Genomic DNA, 6,000 nt, shown 5'->3' with positions numbered 1-6,000 from the left:
CCAAGTCCTGCTGGAGAATGAAATTTCCATCTCCAAAAAGCTTGTCGGCAGAGGGAAGCATGAAGTGCTCTAAAATTTCCTGGTAGACGGCTACGCTGACTTTGGTGTTGATAAAACACAGTGGACCTACACCAGCAGATGACATGGCTCCCCAAACCATCACTGATTGTGGAAACTTCACACTAGACCTCCAGCAGCTTGGATTGTGGCCTCTCCACTCTTCCTCCAGACTCTGGGACCTTGATTTCCAAAGGAAAATTGGAACTCTGGGACCTTGTGGATGGTGTCAATGACTGCCTTCTTGGCATTTGTCAAGTCAGCAGTCTTCCCCATGATTGTGGAGCCTACTGAAACAGACTATGGGACATTTTTAAACACTTAGGAAGCCGTTGCAGGTGTTTTTTGTTAATTATTCTAATTTACTGAGATAATGACTTTAGTGTTTTCATTGGCTGTAAGCCATAATCGTCAACATTAACAGAAAAACACTTAAAATAGATCTCTCTCTCTGTAATGACTCTATATAATATAGGAGTTTCACTTTTTGTATTGAAGAACTGAAATAAATTAACTTTTTGATGATGATGACTGTTGCCCCCAGTGGAATATATGCGGTGTCTATTTTGGGATATTTTAGTATACCCATGATGATACTATAGACAGCCATTATACCTGGAATGGCCCCTTCCTTGCGTGCCTTGCTTTTTTTTCGCTTACATGTCTAACAATCACATATGTGTTGTGTCCCTTCCCCCATCATCCTATTTTTCTATTGCTGAATAAATATGATAGATTTTATACTCCCTGGACTCCTTTGATGGTCTTTTACCCTGCGGGGTTTTCTTTCATATATGGACTCACTGTGTGGTGGTGATGGTAGAGGACATTGTGTAGCAGGATTATTTTGGCCTTGTGTAGTAGTAATTTTGGGAATATTGGACTTTGTATAGTGTATTTTAGATTAGTAACAGTGGTATACTGTAATTATATATGTATAAATCCTCTTTTAAGTGGCAGGGAGGTTATATGGGGAAACATGTACTTTGGGGCTGGGGTCCCTGATCTCTTAGGACCCCAGCAACGCTCCTGCACTGGGGAAAAGCAGGGTCTGGAGGCCACTTTAATATGATCATTTTATGGATATGACGCCAAAGAAACTAATGAAGTGCTTTGCAAAGTGCCATAATTAAAAAAATAAAATGGCGCCATTTTACAAGACCCGTAGCGTCTCCATTTTTTGGGATCTGGGGCCGGGTTTATTTTTTGCATGCTGAGCTGAAGTTTTTATTGATACCATTTTGGGGTAGATCTGATGTTTTGATCACCCGTTATTGCATTTTATTGCAATGTTGCGGCGACCAAAAAACGTAATTCTGGCGTTAGAACTTTTTTCTCGTTACGCCGTTTACCGATTGGATTAATTATTTTTTTATATTGATAGATCGGGCGATTCTGAACACGGCGATACAAACTATGTGTATGTAGGTGGTATTTTTAGAATTTTATTTTGAATGGGGCGAAAGGGGGGTGATTTAAACTTTTATATATTTTTAATTTTTTTTTATATTTTTAAAAACATTTTTTTTTTTTACACTTTCTGCTTGCTTCTATAGTCTCATTAGGAGGCTAGAAGCAGCAACTGTCCAATCACCTCTGCTACATAGAGGTGATAAGCAGATCCGCTCTATGTAGCAGAAATGCTCCTGTGCTATGAGCACCGACCACTAGGTGGCGCTCATAGCATCAGTACACGACAATCACTGGGGTCTGCTGCAGACCCAGGGTTGTCATGCCCACCCATTAGTGACCCGCGATTACGTGACGGGGTCACCGATGGGCGGGGTAAGTGACGCGCATCCGGCGCGGCGCTGTTAAATGCCGCTGTCAGAGATTGACAGCGGAATCTAACATGTTAACAGCCGCGGGTGGATTGCGATTCCACCCGCGGCTGTTGGGGGCACATGTCAGCTGCATAAATCAGCTGACATGTGCCTGATTCAGTCCAGGCTCAGCGCCGGAGCCTTCACTGAACCGGGGGTGATAGCCTAGTGCATACTATTACGCCCCATGCTTTAAAGGGGTTAAATGGAGTATAATATTTGACAGCTCCCAAAAATTTTAGGATTTTTACGGCAGTGATAAGGGATCACGTTTGATGACCACGGTTTTAGGCATTGGCCTTGTAGTGTGGTATTGGTCTGTGACCAAGTGTGAATAGGTTCAACAAAACATAGCTGGCAGACTTTAAATGGAGGGTAGTATTTGGCACGCTCCACAAAATGTCACGATTATTAGGTAAGGTGTGTATAGGAAAATGTTATTTAAGGAAATAAAATGTACATTTTATTGGGGATTCCACCGAAGTCAGTGATTTTAGTCCAGTGTTTTCCTGTAACTCACATAGCAGTAGAAGACAAAGACAGAAACACAATACACAAATCCCCTGCAGTAAATAAACCGCAATACTGAATGAAAATAACAAAGGGGACTTAGTTAACAGAATTGTGATCAAAATAATGTGAAAGCCATCCCGCATCATCACGGCGACCCTCATGGGACAGTCCTAACTCTTTTTTGTTTAGTAATTTATTTCCTGAAGTGTAAACTTGATACATAAAACAGTAGTGTCCGTTATGATGACATCATAAAGCACATGACAGCACCGAGAACATGACATCATAGACCTCACATGACATCATAACTGCTACAGAATGTACAAAGTTCTATTCCTGAGCCATCATTCCATCTCTTCATTGGCGCACCTGTGACTTGATCACTGAAGATCCCTGTGTCTGTCATCACTGGATTCCTGTGACAGCCAGCCTGTTGCTAGTGTTCATAGGAGACCGTGATCTCTGTTATGTATAGCAATGCTGTATATAGCACAAGCAATCAGATGATCGCAGGTTCAAGCCCCCTAAAGAGACGAACAAATACAGTGAAAAGTAAAAAAAAAATAAAAAAAGTATAAAAGTTCAAATCATCCCAGTTTTCCCCCCAATAAAAATTAAGAAATATAAAACATTTAAAAAATACACATATTTGGTATCGCTGCGTCTGTAAAAGTCAGATCCATCAAAATATAAAATAAATTAATCCATTTAGTAAACGGCGTAACTAGAACATTACATAAAATGCCAGAATTACAGATTTTCAGTCGTTGCAACAAGAAAAAATATATAATAACAGACAATCAAAACATTGTATATACCCCAAAATGATATCAATATAACCATCAGTTTGTGGTGCAAAAAACTAGCCCTCACGCCGCCCCATTCCCGAAACATGAAACGCAGCGGCTTTCGAATCTCGGAAAGTGGCGACACAAGCAAATTATTTTTATTATTTTTTTTTACAAATTTCTGAATTTTTTTTCATCACTTAAATATAAATCCTATAAATCGTCACTTAAGTAGAACAGATGAAGCTTTACTACCTCCTGCTCCAGCTCCAGCACTTCACCGCTGCCGCTGATCTTTAGTCACTGGCTTCAAGGGTGACATCATGACTGCAGCTCTGCAGCCAATCACTTGGCTCAGTGGGCCATGCTGACAGAGCTTCTAAGCTCAGTGATTGGCTGCAGCAATGATGTGTGCTGAAGTTGAGCCATCACCCCTGCAGCCTGTCACAATAGAGCACAGGAAGCGCTGAAGATCCAGAGCTGGAGCAGCAGGAGAAAGTAAAGCTCTGTGTGTTTTCTCTACCACTGGGAACCTCCTATATATTACATAAAAACATTCCTGAAAACCCCTTTAATCTGACTTTATAGAAAAGGTCTATATCCGGCTACTGTCCTCCCCTCATGAATCACAAAATATGCCAAGTGTGAACAGCTCCTGTCCCCAAATGAGGACTTGCAGGCGATCAGTTGATAGTCGGGGGTCTGGCAGTGAACACCCTCAGCAATCAGCTGTGTTTTGCTGGACGTAGCGGCCTCTCCAGGACACATGTGGTATTACATGGTGCTCTTTCAGAATAATATGTAATATGTAATACATGATATCTTGAAGTCTTCCAGAAGAAGATATTGGCAGACAGGTAATGACTTATTACCTACCAGCCATTGTCTCTTTATCACTCGCTAGTTCTTATACACATTTGGATGATGTCACATCTTCGTTGGAAGCCGTATTAGGAACCTCCATCGCAGATTTTATCATACAGGACGAGTTCTCAGCCAACAGCTATTTGGCCATTGTTCACATGACGTAAGCCTATGTTATATACAGCAATATGCAGCAGGATACAAGAGATCCAGGGAAATATCCGATCGCCAGAAATGGGGTCAGGAAGGAATTTTTTTCCCCCCTGAATCAGAATTCTTTTGGGGGGGTTTCTTTGCCTTCTTCTGGATCTTTGGGTCCCAATGACTCTCAGGTGGTCCGCAATGACCGCAGCTCGTTTTGTGGTCTCCACCGGGGCCAATCTGAGAGTGACTGTGACCATAGTTTAATTTCTAAAAGGACCAGTAATATTTTCATTACAATGTTGCTTATTGCTATTTCAATAAAAAAATTAATTATATATATATATTGTGTTGTGTGTGGTTTTTTCCTGGATTTCACCTTACACAGTGAGAATGATAAGAGTAATCACAAAATATGGGGGCTCCATACACAGAGAGAACTCTGGTAACAAATTCCATGACAATTGTTCTGGGGTTCAGTCTGTGATGGAGCAGTAACATTGTATCCAGGACGTCGTACACACCATGCTACAGAAAGAAGACTGAAGAACGGGACGCAGCCGCAGAATACAGGAGACACAGGGTCTTGTGTAACAGTAAAAAACAGGAAAGATGTTCAACAAGTGGCCGGGGGGCTCCAGGACCAAACCAGGAGGGAGGCCTCAGTCATCAGTGGCCAATATTCCCATGAAGTGGCCACATTTACCAACCGTTCTGCAGCCACTCGTTTACCTTTCTCCAACACCTCCGTCGCTCCTTGCAGTTATTAGGCCACCACTGAAATTCTTTTCTGACTACACACAGACACGTACATAGACACCGTGCATGCCGCCATCACCGTCCACAACCAGAGTCCTGGTCCAGACCAGTGGCCTTTCCAATTCAAGTCTACTTGGGTTTAAACAAGGGTCCTGTCTCTAAGAGAACCATGTGCTTGCCACTTGGAACAGCAGTAATACAGTAACACCAGGTTAATATTCTTTGGGCACAGAGATGCACAGACAGTGAATCCTCTTAAAAAGAAGAATTGGACTGACATTCCCTAAGCAATAAGTACCCACACAATTGGAGGGACAGATTGCTAGCCCTTGCTGCATCATGGTGTACGCCCAGTGGTGGCCACTCTTAGTCTAAGTTGGCTCTTCAGATTGCATGGTGATAAAGAACCTGAGGGCCATATACCTTCAAGAAAAAGATCTCCTAAGGACACGTTGCCTTGAATTGTGAAGAACACAATAATGTTTTCCATACAATTCTATTGTGTTATATTCAGGATATATTAAAAAAAAGTCTGGTCCTTAGAAGTTATAAAATGAGGTCAATACAACCTCAGGTGAAGAACAACACATCACAAATGACACCAGGTCATCGAATATTTACCAAAAAATAGACTTAAATGCAGAAACAGGGTGTGAAAAATTAAAGGGGTTGTCCAATGAAAACAAGCTCCAATCTACAGGAGCCTTCATCCCCTTTAGATTGGAACGGTGGTCCGCATGCTAAAATGCTGCTCCATTCATTCTATATGAGGCGGCCATGAAGTGCGCCCGACTTTTTTTGACCGATGAGACAGAGTGGCCTTACAGAGAAGGTTCCTTGGATTGGACGCTGAGTTACGGACCCCAAAGCAGCACTGAATATGATGTACTAGTGGGAGTCACGAGTGCAAGGGCTCAAGGGTGCCAGTAGTGGAAGACATAGTGCGCGAAACCGAAGAACAAGTAAGCAGACCTGCTGATCAGCACTGCAGTGCTGAGGCCGAGTTATGGTGAAATAGGGAGCGACAGTGCGCCTCACCAGTCCTGGAGTATATT

This window comes from Phyllobates terribilis, unplaced genomic scaffold (genome assembly GCF_046119375.1).
Source record: "Phyllobates terribilis strain yellow unplaced genomic scaffold, ASM4611937v1 Scaffold_136__1_contigs__length_4911898, whole genome shotgun sequence".
Classification (NCBI taxonomy): domain Eukaryota; kingdom Metazoa; phylum Chordata; class Amphibia; order Anura; family Dendrobatidae; genus Phyllobates; species Phyllobates terribilis.
This window is presented reverse-complemented; position numbering follows the sequence as displayed.